A 22,066-nucleotide genomic window follows, 5' to 3' on the forward strand; every position below is an offset into this window, starting at 1 on the left:
ATTAGGCATAACCAAATTCTGTAACAGTCTTTTCTTGGTCATCAATCATGTTAGGACATCTATCAAGTGTGATAACAGCTGAGGTTGTTGACTTCTTCATTGCTTGACTTTGACTCTGATCATCTTTATGATATAGCCTACATCCCCCTAACCTTATGCAGGGAACCAAGCATAAGGTTGCTGCACAGGTACTTGAATTGTGGGGAATCAAGGCCTTTGGTAAGTATGTCAGCCAGTTGATGCTTAAAGGGAACAAATTGTAGAGCTAACTCACCACAAGCCACATTTTCTCGAGTGAAATGAATGTCCACTTCAACATGTTTAACCTTAGGGTTGTGAATGGGATTGGATGCAAGGGCAAAAGCTGACACATTATCACAGTGAAGAGTAGGAGTATAGGGAAGCTTGATGTGAAGATCATTCAATAAATGACGCAGCCAAAGAACCTCAGAACCAGTATCTGCCATAGCCATGTACTCGGCCTCAGTTGAAGACAGAGAAACAGAAGTTTGCTTTCTTGAACACTAAGAGATGGGACAGTTCCCTAGAAAAATGAGAAAGCTAGTGGTGCTTCTTCTATCATTGGGATCACCAGCCCAATCCGAGTCTGTATATCCCCTTAATTCAAGTGAAGCTGCTCTGAAAGTGATTCTATAATCCAATGTACCCTTAACGTATCTGAGAATGCATTTAACAGCCAAAAAATGAAGTTTTGTAGGAGAATGCATAAATTGACAAACAGAATTCACACTATAGGCAATATCAAGCCTTATGATTGTGAGGTATTGCAGACAACCAACAATACTCCTGTAGGTTTTCACATCAGTAAATGGAGCACCTTTATCTTTCAACAACTTAGAGTATGGCAAACAAGTATTGATACTTGCATTGCAGTCAGACATACCTGCCTTGTTTAATATATCTTGTGCATACTTGGTCTGAGAAATGAATAAACCATCTGAAAGATATGTGATCTAGAGGCCCAAAAAATAATGAAGCAAGCCTAACTCTTTCATATCAAATTCTAATTGAAGTGCATCTTTGACATGCTGAATAGCTGAAACACTATTTCCAGTGAGAATGATGTCATCCACATAAAGAAGGAGATAGACCTGAGTGGAACCAAAGTCTCTGATGAATAAAGAAGGGTCTGCAACGGAAGATTTGAATCCTATTTTAGGTAGATATATAGGATGTGAACCTCTCATTCCAGGCCCTTGGTGCCTGTTTAAGACCATATAGAGACTTTTGAAGCTTGTAGACATGATTTGGAAGCTGAGGATCCTCAAAACCAAGAGGCTGGGACATGTAGACTTCTTCCTTTAAATGCCATGAAGAAAAGCATTTTTCACATCAAGTTGATGCAATTTTCAATTAAATTGAGCAGCCATGGCCAGAACAAGCCTCACAGTTGTGTGCCTAACCACAGGACTGAAGATTTCCTCATAGTCTATGCCTTCTTCCTAACTGAACCCCCTAGCCACCAACCTAGCTTTCTGTCTTGCAATGGAACCATAAGAGTTTCTCTATACTTTAAAAATCCATTTGGAACTTACTAGATTCTTGTCATGTTGAGGAGGAACAAGAGTCCATGTGTCTTGCTGGTTAAAGCATCAAATTCTTCCTGTATAGCATTCTTCTAGGATGGGATTTGCATGGCCTTTTTAGAAAAATTTGGTTCAACATGAGCTGTATCAGAGGATGTGGAAGCAATAAATGCCTTCTTCTTGAAGATTCCATTTTTGCTTCTGGTTGTCATATTGTGGGACTTGGGATGAATAGTGGTAGTGGCAGACTGAGTGTGAAAATTAGATATGATGTCATTAGTTACAGCAGAATGAGGGTCTAGAATGATCTCAATGCCTGATATTGGAATGTATGTCTCTCCAAGTTGCAGTGTGAAATCTTCAGATGAGCTGGGAACATAGAGTGTAGTAGACACAGGTACATGTTGAGAAGACCTAGATGCATCTAAAGGTGTAGTAGAGACAGGTACATGTTGAGATGATGTGACCAATTCCAACTGTGGACCTGAAGTAGATGCAGGGACTGTATTGTCTTCAGAACTAAGGTGAGCAGGTGCAAGGACATGTGAGGCATGATGCTATTGGTTGGATGATGTACGGTTTGAGGAAGAAGGTCTTAATGGATGTTTAAATAAGAAAGGATTTGGACTTGAAGGTTTGGTTGGGGAAGGAGAAGGCTCAGTGCATAAATTCTGATATGGGAATGAATTTTCATAAAAAAAAAAAAAAAACATGTCTAGAAATGATGAACTTAGAGTTGAAGGCATTGAAACAAATGAAACCCTTATAACCTAGTCACCTAGTGCATATCCCAAAAAGATGCACTTGATAGTTTTGACTTGGAGTTTGTGTGAGTTGTATGGTTTCATAAGAAGGAAGCAGGCACACCCAAAAACCCTTAATGATTCAAGAGAAGGTGGTTTAGAGTAGAAAAGCTCAAAAGAAGAAGACATACTCAAGGTAGGTGAAGGCATTCAATTTATGAGAAACACAGATGAAGAACAAGCATAGAACCAGAATTTTGGAGGTAAATGGGATTGATGAAGAAGATTGAGAGCTGTCTCAACTATATGCCTATTTTTCCTTTCTGCAAGGTCATTCTGTTAAGGTGTGTATGGACATGATTTTTGGTGAATTATACCATTTTGAACAAGAAAGGACAAGAATTTGTGGTTTATATATTCACCTCCACCATCAGTTTGTAAGATTTTTATGGAAGCAAAAAATTGAGTAGACACATAAGAATGAAAAGCAATGAAGAGAGAACAAACTTCTGTTTTATTATGTAATGGGAAAATCCTGCAATATCTGGTACAATCATCAATGAAGGTGAGATAATATCTAAAACCTTCAATAGAAAGATGTGGAGAGGGACCCCATACATCATAGTGAACATTATGAAAGGGAACAGTAGACCTAGTGCTAGAATAGTAGAATGAGAGAAAGGGAGCTTGGTGAATTTTCCAGCTAAACAAGATTCACACAATTCAGAAGAGACATCATCATGAACAGAACTAATATGGGATTTTTCTAACATGGAAGAAGTAATTTTGTTTGAAGGATGACCTAGTCTCTTATGCCATAGGGACTGAGATATCTTGGAGCCAAGAAAAGCAATAGTTGGAGCTGATAAAGGGAATAGGAGATTTCTGGAAATGGAGACTGGTATGGGATAAAGACCATTGTCACTGAGGCCTTGAAACATCACCCTGCCTGTCACCTTGTCCTGTATAAAAAAGGAGAATTCATCAAAAATCATTCTACAGTTATTATCCTTGCATAATTGATATACTGATAAGAGATGAGCAGCAAGCTTGGGAACATGAAGGATTTTCTTCAAAGCTAAAAAGGCATTTTTGTTTAGAAATATGGAACCATCTCCAATATGTTTTTGGATAAACCTGCACCATTGCCAATTTGAACTTGATCTCCATCAGTGTAGGATGTCACATTGTTGAGCTTGTGAATGTCTGAGGTCATGTGAGATGATGCTCCAGAATCAGTGATCCAGACTTCATGTGTGGGAGCAGCATGATTGTGTTGGATAGATGCTGTCATGGCTGTCTATTGACCTTGAAGACTAGCAAAGGATCGCCTCTGATTGCAATCAGTAGTAGAATGGCCAGTTAGACCACATAGTTGACACTTAAGAATAGAAGAAGAGCTATCAGAGCCTCGAGTCTTCCCAAGATGCCAACAAGTTTGAGCAGAGTAGCGAGGCTTCTTACATATCTGGCAAATGATTCTAGGCCTAAAACCACCATTGTAACCACCACTGTAGCCATTGTTGTAGCCCTGCACTGACTTATTACCAAAGTTTCTGCTACCAAAATCATTTTGGGATCTTTTAAAGCCAGAATTACCATTCCAACCACCATTGTTTTAACTTCCAGAATTAGTACTATTGTTGTTCTACTGTGGCCTAACTCTGTAACCATTGTTAGCACCATTGTTATTCCCAAATCCTTTGTTGAATCCATGTCTTGAACCATTGTTGAAGGCAGCAAAACCATTATAGCCCCTATTACCAAATAGGTGTAGGCAAAAGCCCTTTAGAGTCATTAAAATTATTACAAGATTGATTCTTGGCCACCATAGCATTCATAGAAGTCAAAGAAAGAGATTGCATCTTTGTGTCACATTCAATTTTAGTTTCAGCAGCAAGTAAAAGGGATCTACGTTCAGACATAAAGATAGGAGTATGTTGTGCCTTAATCATCATCCTCACAGTACTAAATTCAGAAGGTAAGCCTTTCAAGATTAAAATCATTATATCTTCATCAGCCATTTTGACACCAATTGTAGATAATTGATCCCTTGCACTCTTAACCCTAAGCAAATACTTATCAATGCTATCAGACCTAGACATCACCCTTCTCAATAGATTGCAAATTCGATTTCAACTGCACAACATTAGACCTAGACACAGTAGCATATCGATCTTTAAGAGTAGTCCATATCTCCAAAGCTATGTTACAACCAACCACATGGGAAAGAGCTTCAGGAGAAAGAGTAGCAGTAAGAAGAGAGATAAGGTTGCAATCTTGTTCAAGCCAATCGTCAAATTCTTCAAACGGTGTAAGAGAGAGATGGCCATCATCAGAGATGGAGTATTAAGATGGACGAGTGTGAGTTCCATCCACAAACTTGAGCAGGCCATGACCTCGAAGCAAAGAGTACATCTGAAAATGCCATGTGGGGTAATTGTTGTCATCAAGCTTCACTGAGATGATGCTAGAGAGATTTGCAAGAAGAGAAACTGTAGATGCCACCATTATTGCAGAAGCTTGAAAATCTAGAATCTTGAAAGTAGAATCGGAGAGATCGAAGAAGAAAGGAATGGGGGATCGAAGAAGAAAAATCAAGAAAGGAACACAGAGAATCAAGGACGAAGATTCATGGCTCTTGATACCATGCTAAAATAAAAGATCTAGGGATTTAGGAGAAAGAGAGATTGAGAACAGAAAGCTAGAGGAAGAAGATGACAGTATTTCTCATTAAGATGAATTGTGACACGAATACACATAGCTTTTTTTTATTTTTATTTTTTTTTAAATTTAAAGAGGATCAAAGAATTTCACTCCTACCCCCATGGTGACTCGAACCCATGACCTGGATCTTAGGTAGTGGGTGCTCTAACCACTTGCTTTACATAAGCATAGCATTAACAACTTGCTCAAGGCTTAAGCTACGCTTAACAACTTTCAGTTAGGCTTAACCAAATTTGTAATGGTCTTTTCTTGGTCACCAATCATGTTAGGACATCTGTCAAGTGTGATAGCAGCTGAGTTTGTTGACTTCTTCATTACTTGACTTTGACTCTGGTCATCTTTATGATATAGCCTACAAGACACACACACACACACACACACACTTTCATGTGATTCTAAGCTAAACCATAGAAAAAACGAGTTGCATGAGTTGTAACATAAATATAAGTATAAAACTCCAACTGAGAATTTAGGTTAAACTACAGAGGAAATTCAAGTATAGGTTAAACTCCAACTGATAGTGTGAATTCTCAACAACTCCAAATTACATAGAGGAAATTAACTATTTATATTTTCAGTCTGCTACTTCAAAGTCTGTTTGCTCTTGCTTAATGGCTATCAATCCCACTAAGGGTCAACTTATTTGCTTTATCTATGAAGTGAATTCATGAAAGGTATAATCCCTTATCTGTTTACACACATTTAGGACTTTTTCAATCCTCAAAAGAAATTTAGAGCAAAATCCCACAAAGAGTGCCTCCTATATCATTGTCATAAAGATTGCAATTTGACTTGCACTATTGACATGCAATTGCTAGCTGCCTAGCCTGAGATAATTTGTCAATCGTGGTGAAGTTTTGTTCAATATTCATGTTCAAGGAGAAAAACTCATGTTCGTTCAATGTTTAAAGAGATTGATTAATCAGCAAATAATCTGTTTGTATTGCACTTGAAGCTTCTCAAGACTCAAGATTAAAAGTCAATCCTTGTTTCTTTTTTGTCTTGGGTTGCCCTGGCTTTGGCAGCTATCAGTTTATTCATCTTGGAGACAAATGCACAACTTAATTCCCTCCATTTATCTTCTTTCCAAACTTGATAACTGTGAAGCTAGATCAGAGCAATTGCATTGCATGGTTCTTTCAACTATAAAATATGCTGCAATTGGTAATTATGCTACGTTGTAATCGAGTTACATATTGAGTTATCTTTCTGTTATGTCACCGCTATGTCAAAGCAAATGAAGTAGTCAGTCGAGCACTCTTTACTAGTTGATGCTTGTTAGAATACATGTACTTTGTAGAGATTCCTGATATTATTTCGGGACATACTCTAGATGCTTATTGTAAAGGATTAATTTCAGTTTAGTACCCTGTGGTTTGGGGGTAACATCATGTCAGTCCCTACTCTTTCAATTTGATCAGCAACACCCCTGTGCTTTCAATTTCAATCAGCCGTGCCCAAATTTTACTGTTCCGTCCAAATTTTACTTTGTCAATCCAGTCAAAGTTAACGTTCAAATTGGACGGAACAGTAAAATTTGGGCACGGCTGATTGAAATTGAAAGCACAGGGGTGTTGCTGATCAAATTGAAAGAGCAGGGACTGACATGATGTTACCCCCAAACCACAGGGTACTAAACTGAAATTTATCCTTATTGTAATCAGGAGTTTAGGCTCTATGTCCCTCTTTTGTATTCGACGGTTTCATTAATCAAGGCTTGAGGGCAACCGCACCAGCTCTTTATTCAAAAAAAATAAAATATGCTTTAAGGTCTTGATTTAATTAGTTACATTGACGGTTCTTGTCCTGTCTCCCTCAATTTTTTTGTTGTTGTCACTGACAGATAAGAATTATAGAAGTACCTTAAGTTGAGTTGTAATTTCCTTGCTGTTCTCTATGTAACTAATACAAGAGCTTAACCCTAGCTATTCATGGCTTCCTCTCTCTGATTTTTAGTATAACCTTGCTCAACATCAATACAATTTGATATATTCAAGGTTTCTTATGAATTATTTGTTAGATAGGAAAAATACATGTTTCTTTCTGACATCCATGTTATAGCTTTGTCATTATTATTATTAGGGTGTGCTGCTAAAAAAACCCAACAAATTTCTAAGTATACCAGGAGGAATTATTCTGTGGTCCCAGAGTACCACGTGGCACTGCCATGTGGTGGTCCAAGCTAATAGTATCATTCGAATTTGGTGGGGACCATGCAGGGGGTGAAAAAAAAGAAGATAAATTAAATTAAGAGACCAGTTAGAAATAACTGCAAGACATATAGGCCAATAATATTAACCCGGACCACCACGTGTACCATGATCCGGGACTATGTAATAATTTCCCGTATACCGGCATTTAAAATTTATGCTTTAATTTTCCAATGTTACCCTTGTTTTGAATTCCTAATTGAAAAACTCATATCCGGCAGCCCCACTCTCCCCTTCCGACTTGATTGACTGTGGAACATCTTCAGACCATCCCATCTCCAACTATGTTCTCCATAAAGAAGCATTTGCCAAGACTAAACTCGTTGTAATCATTGGAGCCTTCTATGCATGTACAAGAACCTATTGAGATTAAAGCCCCATCTCCATAATATGAAAAACCAATTGGTCTAGAGGTTTAGGAACAAAACAGAAGAAAAAATATAATCAGGCATGGAGGATTGGTGGGAGTGGGGGAGGGCTGCTGACGGCCATCAAAGTGAAGTTAGGGAGGAGAGCGTTGTTGGGTATAGTATAAAAGGGCAAAGTTGGTTAATAAAAAATTTATAAAAACTGCGTATACTTTATTAAAAGGGCAAAGTTCAAATAGAAAGACTCTTATTATTATTATTATTATTATTAGTATTGTCATTGGTAGATAGAGAAATGCTTTTTCACAGTTTTCTTTCATACTGAACTAACCCTATTGTTTAAAGGGTAAGGCTATGATATGTTAATATTTCTCATATATCAACTATTTTTACCACTTTGAGGACTCATTTTACCACTTTAAGGACTCATTTTACCACTTGAGGACTCATATGATAACTAAAAAAATTTACCACTTCAAGGCAATTGTATGCATGTCATATGTTAACACATTCTAGGATTTTCCTTGTTTAAATACATTCCCCTCAAAAATTAAAAAATTAATATGTGTTTAAGTAAATCTCTAGTTTGTGTTTGGCCCAAACTCTAGGTGACTTAACCTAGTGGTAATAGGGTTACATTAGAAGGATCTAGATTCCTATTCAATGTACGATTACTTTCCTTGTATGATTGAGATTCTATGCATTGTAATCCTCTATATAAAGAGGCCCCTATTATCAATGAGAACACACAACAATTTTTTCTCAATTTCTGATTCCCTAAAACATGTTATCAGCACGAAGCCCTAACCCTGAAACTCTAATTTCGTAGCCCTAAAAACCAAGCATCCACCGCCTCATACATCGAAGCCCTAGCCCCAAGGAACCCAGAACCGGCGGCGGAACCACCGGAACCGGCCGTCGAAAAATCCCAACCGGCCCCTGCCTTGTGCCTGCACCCTGCGAGCCCTGCCGAGACAGCTGCCGAGAACTGCCGAGCCAAGCGCACCCCTGTGCCTGCATCTGTTGACACCTGCCGAGAAGCCCCGCGCACACCTGCCGACATCTGCCGAGGAGCCCCGCGCTCACCTACCGACACCTGCCGAGAGCCCTGCGCGCCTGCTGCTGATATCTGCCTAGCCCTTGCCCAGACCTGTGCCTGCCCCTCTTGACCCCCGCGCACACATTCCGAGCATCTGTCGACATCTGCCGACAGATCCCCTGCACGCCCTCGACAGCTGCCGACAGCACCTGCTTGAGCTGCGCAACACCCCTGCAGCAGCTCCGCACAAGCCCTGCAAGACCCTGCCAGCTTTTCTCCGGCCACCGGCGACCACCGCCCAACCACCAGTTTTCCGGCGACCTCGGGCAAAGTTTTTCCCGGCCAACCCCAACAACTTTTCCGGTCAAGATTTTCCGGCAATTCTCAAGGTAAACTTTTCTAAAAGTTCCCTTTTTTGAAGTTTTCATTCTTTTCTTCTTTTTCTCGGGGACTTCCAACATCCCTTCTTCTACCCCCCCCCCCTTCTTCTTCATAGGGGAGACCTAAAGCCGAACTGTTGAGAAGAAAACGATCGACCACATACATCGTTGTTTCGATCTAATCCAAAACCCCTCTTGGAATCGGATTTTCTTGAAAGCGACTACGCTCAGAAAACCCCTAATTTCTTGGAAGCGACTACGCTCAGAAATTTAATAGTTTTTCGTGGTAGCCTTTTTCGCTCCTAAACTAACCCTAATCTTGTGTTGTTTTTCAGGATGAGTAACCTGAACAAGTTGAACTTTGTTCCACTGGAGACAACTGGCGCAGGATACCATAGGTGGGTCTGAGATGTGCGCCAACATCTTAAGGCTGATGGACTTCTGGAAACCATCCAAGAGCCTAGTCAGAACGTGCTCTCCATTGAGCAAGCTACTTCTTTTGAAGCAAATCAAGCTAGAGCCATAATTCTCATGACAAGGCACATGAATGACGCGCTCCAAAGTGAATACCTCAATGAGGAAGACCCCAGAATACTATGGGTGGAACTTGAGTAGCGATTTGGCAACGTTCGTGACTCCCTGCTTCCTGATTTAGAAGTGAGATAGCATAGCCTCCTCTTTTGTGATTTCAAGTCTGTGCTTGATTATAACTCGGAAGCTCTTCGTATCAAGTCTTTGTTGGAGTTTTGTGGCAAAACCATAACTTATACGATGTTGATCGAGAAGACTCTCTCTACCTTCCCCGTCTCTGCACTGATGATTTCAAAGAATTATCGGATTGATGTGAATGCAGGACATATCACAAGGTTTCATGAGCTCATTGGCACCATGAACGTAGCTGAGAAGCACGACAATATCCTTGTGAAGAACTATAATGCTAGACCCGTGGGAACCAAGTCTATTCCGGAGTCTAACTATAGTCACGCCCCCAAGGGAGGGCGCAAGGAGTGAAACCCTAAGAGTAGGGACAATTCTGGACATTCTGGTCCATATTCTCGCCCTAAAGAGGAAGGAAACCGCCAAGAGAGGTGTACACGGAACCGTGGAGGTTAACGTGTGAAGAGAGAGAGAGGCGGAGCCTCCGGCCATGGTGGTGACGCCACCAAGAGCAATGGTCATTCAAATTGCGCACCAAAGGCGCCTCGATCAAGCGAGCCTAACCATAATGATGTTTGTCTTCGATGTGGATCAACTGGACATTGGGCAAAGGAGTGTAAAGCATCCCAGAACGTTGCAAACACATACAAGTCGTATCGTGAAGCAAGGGAGGCAAATTACATGGAACAAGAAGATCAAGATGGTGATCTCGATCTAAGGGTGGAAGACTACAAGAATCAAGACCCAGAAACTGGCGATTTTGATTAAGTCTTTTTATTTTCCAAGAGATGTAGGCAATTGCCATATTATTTTTAGTAGATGCCAATGGTATTAGTCTTTCTTCAAAGTAGGCGTACTCAATGTAAGTGTGATGTCTAGGAAGGTTTTGAGATAAGTGGTACTTAATCGAGCCTTGCTCCACCGACATCTCTCTACTCACCTGGTCATATTTGCATTGGAATTACCGAAAGGAGTTAGACGACTACCATTGTTTTGCATTAGCTAGTTTATTGGATTAGATTTTCTTTGGTCAAAGAAAAAATTATGTAATTCCGTTTGGCTTATTAATAAAAGTTGAGTTCTTTTCTTTATGACTCCTTTTTAATTATGAGCTTTTCTTTTAGGAATGGATGAACTACAATGTCTTGCGGATAGTGCGACTACGCACACCATTCTATGACATATGCAATTATTCTTAGAGATGTTGCCTACATATTCCTCTGTGACTACGATGGCTGGGCCATCAGGTTTAGTTCAAGGACATGGAATGACCCAATTCCTATTGCCAAATGGCACCTTGATTAAAGTCACTGAAGCTCTCTACGCTCCTAAGGCAAATCGAACCTTATTGAGTTTTAACGATATAAGAACCAACGGATTCCATGCGGAAACGCATACTGAGAACGGAAAAGAATTCCTTTGCATTACCTCTAATGATTGCGGACGAAAGCGCATCTTAGAGAAGCTGATGTGTCAATCTAGTGGACTTTATGTCACTACAATTCGACCAATTGAATCCAACAATGTGATAAGAGAAGATCTCTTGGATTCTGACACATATTGGCTTTGGCATGACCGACTAGGACATCCTGGTCGTGATATGATGCTCCATATACTAAAGACTTCACACGGACATCCATTCTTCAGAGTGAGAAGAAGCAAGAATCGAAAATTGATTCCTGGACTTAGCAAGACCGCAACAATTGCAGCATCTGGCGCTGCAGCCGTCTTGGGGCGCCATAGGGCCGCCCAAGTCCCATGTGATGACGCCATCAATGGCGCCAACCATGAGCATGACGCCATGGTTGTTCCTTCTAATGGCCATGACGCCATAAATACCAATTCCCATGGCCCCAACGCCATGATGGGAGATGTAGTCACACATTTTGCTTCTAATGGCGCTACAGACGCGCGGGCCCAACAAAAATCCTCATTGGTTGCTTCTAAGGCCCCTCGTTCATTTTACAAAGCCTGTTCCTTCAGGAAATTAGGACCGAGACCGTCCTACGCAAAGGATCCCAAAATACTCATTCCGTTCTTATAGAGAATCCAAGGGGATATCTGTGGACCAATTCAACCATCATGCGGACCTTTTAAATACTTTATGGTATTGGTTGATGCGTCGACACGCTGGTCACATGTCGCGCTATTGTCCACCCGAAATGCTGCTTATGCTAAACTCCTCACCCAGATTATCCGTCTACGGGCTCACTACCCTGACCACCCTATTAAGTCAATTCGACTTGATAATGCTGGGGAGTTTACATCGAAAACATTCGATGACTATTGCATGTCACTGGGGATTGATATAGAGCATCCTGTTCCCCATGTTCATACCCAAAATGGTCTCGCGGAAGCCGCTATCAAATGACTACAAATGATAGCACGGACATTGGTTATGCGCACCAATATCCCTGTTTCTGCTTGGGGATATGCAATATTGCATGCAACGACGCTAATTCGTCTACGACCCACTGCAACCCAATCTTACTCTGCGTTGCAGCTAGTGACTGGGTACGAGCCTGATATCTCGCACTTACGCATTTTTGGGTGTGCTATTTATGTGCCTATTACGCCGCCACAGCGTACTAAGATGGGTCCACAATGACGAATGGGCATCTATGTTAGCTATGAATCTCCAACTATCGTCCGCTATCTTGAACCCTTGACAAGCGATCTCTTTACCGCTAGATTTGCGGATTGTCACTTTGATGAGACAATCTTCCCATCGTTAGGGGGAGATAAGAACACAGATGTTCAATAGGAACGACAGGAATGTAGTGGTAGGTCCCCACTATGTCTCATCTCGATCCCCGTACCGCACAGTTCGAACTTGAAGTGCGAAGAATAATCAAGCTCCAGAACGTAACAGACACTCTGCCTGATACATTTTCTGATGTTGCCAAAGTGACGAGATCACACATACCTGCTGCAAACGTGCCTGCAAGGATTGATGTCCCGAAAAATGGACATAACGCCACTTTTGTGACACCAGGAGATGGCGCCATTGCTCAGAATGGCAATGATGTGGCGTCTATGGCCGCAGGTCCCGCAAGGAAGCGTGGTAGACCGATTGGTTCGAAGGATACTCGCCCTAGAAAGAGAGCGAATGAGGCACAAACAAATCCTTTGATCATCGATACTCAAAATCCGTCCCATGAGAATGTTCCGGATTATGGTTATGTCCAAGAGACATCATTGGGGGACGCCTCAATGTCAGAACCTATCCGTGAGAACGTAGAGATCTCTGTAAATTACACTAGTGTACATGGGACGTGGGAAAGAAATTCCATCATCATTGATGATGTATTCGTGTATTCAGTGGCGCGTGAGATTATTGAGACCGATGACATCGAACCACGCTCCGTTGATGAATGCCAACGTAGAGCGAATTGACCAAAATGGAAAGATACGATCCAGGCAGAACTTGATTATCTAGCGAAAAGAAAGGTATTTGGCAAAGTTGTACCAATACTGCCCAACACCAAACCAGTTGGGCACAAATGGGTATTCGTTAGAAAGCGTAATGAGAGAAACGAGATTGTAAGGTACAAAGCTCGCCTTATGGCACAAGGCTTCTCACAACGCCCTGGAATCGACTACGAGGAGACTTATTCTCCCGTAATGGACGTCACTACGTTCCGCTACCTTGTCAGTTTGGTAGTTTCCGAAAAACTGAACATGCAGCTTATGGATGTGGTTACTGCGTATCTATATGGGGATTTAGATACAGAAATATACATGAAGATTCCAGATGGAATTCAGTTACCCAAATCAAGTGGCTCTAAACCACGGAGTGCGTTTGCTATAAGATTGAAACGCTCACTATATGGATTGAAACAATCCGGACGGATGTGGTATAACCGTCTAAGTGACTACTTGATTGGGAAGGGATATGTCAACAATGAACTATGTCCACGTGTGTTCATAAAAATGACAAGTTCCGGATTTGCAATAGTAGCGGTTTATGTCGATGACATGAACATAATTGGCACCCTTAAAGAGTTAAGAGAAACCGCTGAACACTTGAAATCCGAGTTTGAGATGAAAGATCTTGGGAAAACACGGTTTTGCCTCGGTTTAGAACTTGAGCACAGTAGAGATGGTATCCTGATTCATCAATCAGCTTATACCCAAAAGATGCTTAGGCGTTTCAACACTGACAAGATTAAGCCTTCAAGCACCCCAATGGTCATCCGTAGTCTTGATTCAAAGAAGGATCCATTTCGTCCGAAAGATGACGATGAAGAAGTGCTAGAAGCAGAAGTGTCATATGTAAGTGCAATAGGCGCATTATTGTACTTAGTACAATGCACAACCGGATATCTCATTCGCTGTGAACTTGCTAGCTAGATATAGCTCTGCGCCAACACGACGCCATTGGACTGGTGTTAAAGATATCTTTCGATACCTAAGTGGTACGATTAATATGGGCTTGTTCTATCCCTACAGAGAGAAGATGGATTCGGACCCATCAATTGTCAGGGACGCCATACATGGTGGACTGCATTCCCTCTCCCGATCCCAAAACGATATAAGTGTTTTGGAAGGTTTTGCTGATGCTGGGTACCTCTCTGACCCACACAAAGGTCGTTCCCAAACTGGCTATGTATTCACCATGGGAAAGACCGCGATATCTTGGAGGTCTACAAAGCAGACCTTAGTCTTTACCTTTTCGAATCATGCAGAGATTATTGCTCTTCACGAAGCAGTTCGTGAATGTATATGGCTTCGATCCATAGTTATGCATGTTCGAAGCAATTGTGGTCTGAAGTCTACCACAGATGAGCCAACAAGCATTTATGAGGATAATGCTGCTTGCATTCAGCAAATGAAGCAAGGCTACATCAAAGGTGACAACACCAAGCATATATCGCCCAAATTCTTCTACATTCAGCAACAACAGAAGCTCCTCAAGATCAAGGTAAACCAGGTTCGATCTGAGGACAATGTGGCAGACTTGTTTACTAAGTCATTGCCCAAATCCACGTTCGAGAAACATGTGGCAAGGATTGGCTTGCGGAAATTATCTGAACTCCCATGATCGTAGTCATCAGGGGGAGGCGCAGACATCAGGGGGAGATGTCTACATGTTTGTCTCGAAGCGTGAAGGGTGTGTTGTGCTTTTTTTCCCCTTCGACCGAGGTTATTTTTGTCCTCCTGGGTTTTTGTTACTCGGCAAGGTTTTTAGCGAGGCAACGAGAGAAGCACCGCGTTTGGGCAATACAAGGGGGAGTGTTTAAGTAAATCTCTAGTTTGTGTTTGGCCAAAACTCTAAGTTACTTAACCTAGTGGTAATAGGGTTACATTTGAAGGATCTAGATTCCTATTCAATGTACGATTACTTTCCTTGTATGATTGAGATTCTATGCATTGTAATCCTCTATATAAAGAGGCCCCTATTATCAATGAGAACACACAGCAATTTTCTCTCAATTTCTGATTCCCTAAAACAATATGCATTATTTTTTCTTTGCTTTTGTCACTGATCTTGACACGCTTGTTCATTAATTGATAATATTTGTATGTTTCTTTAAGAATTTTATGTTGAAAAATAAAAAGCCTTAATTTGCTATTTTCATTTTTTTTAATGAATATCATGTCGATATATAAATAACTCAAGCTAGAATAAGTCACTACATATCCTCCCTCTACCGACTTGGGATAGATAAAGAGTTTGTGGTATGTGGTAGTACCACAGCGATACATAGATTAGGTCTACTCATTTGATGGTTCCATGCTCACTTATTTAAGTAAGCCTATTATGAAATAACATAGTAAATAAGCAAGCCTAAAGGTAAAACTCATAGTTGCACAAAAGAATGCCTAGCTACCTAAAAACAATAGGAAATAGTAACAAAGTAAAAAAAAAATAATAATAATAACAAATAGGAGCCCTAAAGGACAGCCCAACCCAAGGCCTAACAGATTGGCCCAAACCCATCCAAATCTCCACAGCTTGCCTCCATGTCGCACGCCCACTAGATGTGCCACCACGACCCACCGGAGACGTCACCACCATCCAGCTTCAAGAAAACAAAACCTCCATCGAGTACCACCACCCATAGGATGAAGACTGCAATGCAACCCGAAAACGAAACAGGAACAAGTCTCAGCATGCTGCCCTCAACAAAGGTTTCTGCATAGCCACCGTCGCCTGGATCCAAAATCCGGTTGTCGGGCCCATGCCTTTCCTGAAAACATTGCATACAACTAACCATAGAGCTGCCTCGATCTGAATAGGACTAAATCACCATTGTTGAAACCTCAAGGAAAGCAATCTCGTAGCTCAATCGTCGCTCATTGGACAACATATATCACAACGACAGCCGAGTGCCGCCAGACAAGAGCTGAAGATGTCGCGCTGCCGCAAGCTTGGTTTTGTTTAGAGAGAGAGAGTTAGGTTTTTGGTATTTGGTATTTTCATTTGACCAAGTGTAAAAGACATAAAACATGCTCTGTCTCTAGAATTTCTTGAGTTTAGTTTTGTCTAAAGATTATTATTATTATTATTATTATTTTTTTTTTAAGGTTCATCACCATCATCAGCGACCAACCGATCAAAAGTTTTGGTTCACCACTACAAATGTGGGCAAAGGCCACACATGTATTGCCACAAAATTGTAAAACCGTAGATATGGAGCTCATACCCACTGTTATATACAATGTTGGTGGCTATATCCTACGCACAAAGCATGGGAGGCTAATTATTTTTTGAGAAATTTTATTCACACATTGCAAAATACTGAATACACATCCATTTTTTTATTCACCCGACATAAGAATTTATGAGTATATTAAATTACCAAAAGAGACATTTATATTAAAAATAAAGAAACATAGTTGGAATATATCATCCCGCTTTAGAGTTTTCTTATCACGTACATAAATGACATGAATGAAGATGCACACTTAAAACCAGTCAGAAACAGTTAACAAGACCGATTGATGAACATCCATAGTTCCAAAGAAAATCGGCAACAATGTAATGGATTATGATAATGGTGTTTCTCAACCCTCAATTGAGGTATGACTTCTCCATCTTTGACTGAACTTTAGCTACAAAATTTAGGTTTTGAATTTCAATTGTTGTTTGATAGTATTGAAGCTTGTTTGATAAACGAGGTCGGTTCTCCATATATGAGTTCTCAATATATCGGTTTTATAGGGTGTATGACGATATCATATCACGTCTTCTATAATTGTTATATCCACAGTTTTGAAGGTTCCAGCACGTCTTTGTCTGTTGGCATCTTATTTAAAATGCATACAATGATTAATCTAGGAATGACTAATAAGCTGACATTTGTATTGGAAAATAGCTTTACCAATCAATTTGATAAACTAGGAGTTTTACTTCAAAAATAATTCGAGAGCAGAGAGAATAGTTGGGCAACGTTAGGTCAATGGAGCTAAAGATGAAACTGGATATAGTGATCTTAATTCCAAAGATCAAGGGTTTTTTTATCTTCAAATTAAGACGGTATATATATAAAAAAATATATAAATAAAAATAAAAGATGTGTACGGTGTATTGTGAATGAGGATAGTTTAGGAAGTTTGGGGTTGTGTTTTTAATAAAATGTCAAAACAAAAAGTTAATAGGTGGTGTATTAAGTAGGAGATGTGTATCTAGTATTTTACAATGTGTGAATAAAATTTCTCTTATTTTTTATTTCTTTTTTTTATTCAAACCAAGATTTAATACTTGTTTAGATTTTCTTTTCTGTGGGCCCTAATTTTACTGAATATTTTATCCTTTCCTTTTCCTCTTTGATCACGTCATGAATTGTGCTCCACACGTTTAATTGAATCTCGAAGTTCTCAGAAAAAATAATAATAATAAAATAAAAACTCTTATCTCTTTCACTGGTCTCTCTCTACCTCTCTCTATCTGGTCTTAATGCTCCAAATTCACCATGATCGATTACCCGGGAGAGTCTGAATTGTAGGGACTAAATCCCCAATCTATTCCCTAATTTCTATTTTTGAAGTAGGGGTTGTGATTTCTGATGTGATTGTGGTTATTCTTTGCATTAAGGGATTGAAGAGATTTCAGACTGTGTTCGTGGAGAGCGAGGTTGCGAATCACCTGAGAAGAAAGAAGACATCGACCATTACAACTCATTCGTCGTGCTTGAACCTAAGACCATGGAGAAGCTCTAGTGGACAACACAATCAGGTACCATTTTGGTTTTTATTATTTTAATTTTCTTTGAAGGCTCCATATTCGATAGATGTGGGAGAAAAATTGGATGATTTTTGTTGTCTATGGTTTTTCAGTTATGGCTTTTTGATTGAATTTTGTATGGGTCTATGCCTATCATATCATCTCTAATCCAAGATCCCCAATTTCAGCACTGAGTAGGAGGCTGAAACCATGGCAGTGATTGAACCCAAGAAGATCATCATTGAGATCCTGGTATCGGTGAGTTCTGTTCCTTGTTTGTTTCTTCAACACTAACTTGAACTATGGACTTGGACACTCAAAAGATTCAAGCTTTAAACATGCACTACCACAAATATAGGCATTAGATACCATTTGTTGGCCACTTATGCAAGTATGGTGAGTTCACAAGTGAATTTGCACACCATTGTTTGTTTTGGTGTCATCTTTTATTAAATAGTAGTGAATTTGCACACTATTGTTTGTTTTGGTGTTATATTTTACCAACCATTGTTTGTTTTGGTGTCATATTTTACTAAATAGTAGTGAATTTGCACACCATTGTTTGTTTTGGTGTTATAAGTGGGCTCTGGCCTTCATATGTTTGGGCTGAGTTCTAAACAACTCTTATGGTGTGGTGCCGAGACAGCAAAGAACTCCTCTATCCTATATATTCACTTGATTCGACTAAAACCCTAGCCTGCTATTTCTCTCTCTCTCTCTCTCTCTCTCTCGTTTAAGTGTTCGTCTGCTCCATAAATTTTTGATTATTACTCCAGAATCGCTCGATTTCATCGATCAATATTGGTCAAAAGCCATGTTATTTTTCGGCCTAAGCCAACCTCAAGGCTTTGGTGATTCGAGGTTGGCTTAGATGGAGTGGCGGATCTGTTGTAGCGTTCTCCGACGGTGACGGTTTGGATCTACGAGGCCCTTCGATGGGGCAGGCAGGGGTGCTCGCGGTAACTTTCTGTATTCTCTTCTCTATGCTTTTAAATTTTCAATCTTTAGGCTTGCATGTTGCAGATCTTGAATGTTTATGTCTGATGGAATTTCATTTGGGTTTTTTCTTGTGCGTTGGAAGGTATGTTGCTCAAGGAAATGGGATATAAGGATAATCAACCGGATGCATTGAGTTACTCTGTTGGTTACATCTCCAGTGGCCATTTCAATCCCGCAATCACTATTGCTTTTCCATGGAAACAGGTGAGCTAATCAAACCAACCCATGATATATATATCCAACCCAAGGAGTTGTTGAAGTATTCGAATAAGGAGAGTTTTGTGAAGAAGAATCGGTCCGGGTTTAGTCCCTTGCATATTGCTGCAACTCAAGGCCACCATGGTAATGATTTCTTCAACTTAATTTTTGATTAGTTTTTTTATGGATTTTGCATATGTTGGTTTCCTTGGAGGTTGTTGGAATGTGGTATAGGTGAAATTGGAGATGTTTAAGTAGTTGAAGTCTATGTTTGCGATTTTGAAGAAGGATCAATTTTGGTTTATGGAGTATCGTAATGCTAATGTTCAAGTTTTGGTTTCATATTCTAGTCTAATGAATGAAGATTATAGCTTTAGAGGCTGTGATTGAATATGATAATGAATTGTTCTGCTGTTTGACAATGTATTGATACTCGTACTTTACTCGCAGCCATTGTTCAGGTACTCCTGGATCATGACCCTGGGCTAAGCAGGACAATTGGCCCATCGAATGCAACCCCACTTATATCTGCAGCTCAAAGAGGGCATATAGCTGTGGTTGATGAACTGTTGTCAAAGGATTCTACCTAGTTGGAGATTTCAAGATCAAATGGGAAGAATGCATTGCATCTGGCTGCAAGACCAGGGCATGTGGAGATTGTAAGAGCATTGCTAAATAGGGATCCACAATTGGCACGAAGGACTGACAAGAAAGGGCAAACTGCCTTGCATATGGCTGTTAAAGGGACAAGCTGTGAGGTGGTGAAATATATACTGGATGCAGATGCTGCAATTGTGATGCTTCCTGACAAATTCGGTAACACAGCATTACATGTAGCCACCAGGAAGAAGCGAGCTGAGGTACTTCTTATCTGCTCTATGCTCTACCTTTTTTGTTTATTAATGCATCTTTTGAATGGTTAAGGTAGTAAATTTAATTCATTTTATTACTGTTAAACTGTGAATGGCTTAAGTAACAAATGAAACAAGTCAATGCTATGTAGTTACATATCATAAAGCTGTAAGAGTGTTGCGAATTTCAAGCACTTGTTGCAAAGCCGATGCCAGTTTGTTTTAACTTCCACCAGGATTCTTTTTGGTGCCATGGATCATGGAAGACATATGTTTGTCTTTGAGATAGGATGAAAGGCATAGTTTGATTACCACTCTTTACTAGTTTTTGCTAGAATACCCTACCCCTTCCTCTAGTGGATGCAGAAGGCAGAACATCATATAACCTTGATTTGTATTTGTGCAAGAAATTCTGTCTGTTTTTAGTATGTATAGAAAATTTAATTTACCTATTCTATTGGAGTGCTATATTTTAGGTGTAAGCTTTTGTTCTGAGATTCAATTCCTTTTCCCATGATTTGATTCCTACATGTAATAGCTATAATATGAGCTAAACCTGCTAAAACAATCAATATCCTTTTGTGATCTAAACTAACTTGTAAATGTTAATATAATTGCCATGAACTTTGAAGTTCTTATTTGCTAGTTGAGTGTGAAGAAATGTGATTAAGTTGGCTGAGAATTTCCCTCATCTTTTACATTGTTCCTCTCAAACATGGGTTTGAAGTTCCTGAAGAGTCAATATTTTTGCCTCTGACTTTTTTATATTTCCTGCATACTAAACTAGTATAAATTCACTAGCGTTTGCGGACAATTGTTGTCAGTTTGTTCAAAAGCTTTGTTTCTCTTTCAAGTATGATATGTTTTTTGATTGGATACTTGACATCAATCTTCAATTTGTGTAAGCAAATCGATTGCTGAAATTACTAAATGACTTCTCTGTACTAAACATTTTCTTTTGTCTTTCCTTGCAGATAGTGAACGAGTTGTTATCCCTCCCAGACAGCAATGTTAATGCACTGAACAGGGACCACAAAACCGCTCTTGACATTGCTGAAGAGCTTCCACTTTCGGAAGAATCAGCAGAAGTAAGGGCTTGCCTTTACAAATACGGTGCTGTTAGAGCTAATGAACTGAATCAACCAAGGAGAGTGTTGTGAAGAAGAATCGGTCCATGTTTAGTCCCTTGCATATTGCTGCGAATCATGGCCATCATGGTAATGATTTCTTCAGTTGAATTTTTGATGGTTTGCGAAATTTTCAGTGAGTTCTGATTAGTTTTTTGATGGATTTTGCATATGTTGGTTTCCTTGGAGGTTGTTGGAGTGTTTATAGGTGAAATTGGAGATGTATAAGTAGTTGATTTCTATGTTTGCGATTTTGAAGAATGATCAATTTTGGTTTATGGAGTATCGTAATGCTAATGTTCAAGTTTTGGTTTCATATTCTAGTCTAAGACTTGGAGTAGAATTAAGATTATAGCTTCACAGGCTGTGATTGAATGTGATAATGAATTGTTCTGCTGTATGACAATGTATTGATACTTGTAATTTTATCGATGATTGTGTTGGGATTCAATTTTTTGTTCCAATATGTCCTTATTTGTTTGTCATATTTTGCAGGAGAAAGCGATGGACTTTGTAAACTGGACTTGCAGTTCAATGACGAAAGGAGATAGATGAGAAGCAATTTCTGGTTTCATATGAAAGAAGACAGTAGTCAACTTTGGAGTCTTCTAGTCTAGGAGGATTTGTATTTATATAATATTCAAAATAATTAAGTTTTCCATGATAATTTTTTTTTTAAAATGAAATATATTGAGTCACCAATAGAATTGGTGTGGTGCTAAACTGCTAATTATAGTGATGTAGTCAACCACATATTCCACCAATCACAGCATTGGTGTGTTGAGTCATTGTCACCAATGCATGAACAGTATCCATTAGTTGAGGCACCATCAAAAATGATAGTGACCCATGGGTGTTTGTCACGGCAGCTTTAGCAACCCATAAAACAATAGTGGCTGGGCTGGTGTGTATTGCCTTTACACACCATTCATTGGTGGTCTGAAGCCCAACACACACCATTCATTGGTGGTCTGAAGCCCAACTTTGTGGTAGTGATGGATTGCCTCTGTTTTCAGATTTCGAACTGAAGCTGCTCTCTTTGCTTTCCCA

At 39.8% G+C, this 22,066-nt stretch overlaps 1 long non-coding RNA gene across 2 annotated transcripts; it reads left to right on the forward strand.

Annotated features, from left to right (window-relative positions):
- Positions 1-17,491: 17,491 nt before the first annotated feature.
- LOC133725308 (uncharacterized) lies at positions 17,492-21,723 on the forward strand. 2 transcript variants are annotated; one of them, XR_009854352.1, is made up of 8 exons: positions 17,492-17,619; positions 17,713-17,853; positions 18,030-18,099; positions 18,618-18,800; positions 18,923-19,182; positions 19,489-19,898; positions 20,864-21,106; positions 21,512-21,723. It is a non-coding gene; the product is annotated as an uncharacterized LOC133725308 (long non-coding RNA). The 2 variants fall into 2 exon arrangements; XR_009854353.1 differs by having other exon boundaries at positions 17,574-17,853; positions 17,955-18,099.
- Positions 21,724-22,066: the final 343 nt, after the last annotated feature.

Source organism: Rosa rugosa, chromosome 1 (genome assembly GCF_958449725.1).
Source record: "Rosa rugosa chromosome 1, drRosRugo1.1, whole genome shotgun sequence".
Classification (NCBI taxonomy): domain Eukaryota; kingdom Viridiplantae; phylum Streptophyta; class Magnoliopsida; order Rosales; family Rosaceae; genus Rosa; species Rosa rugosa.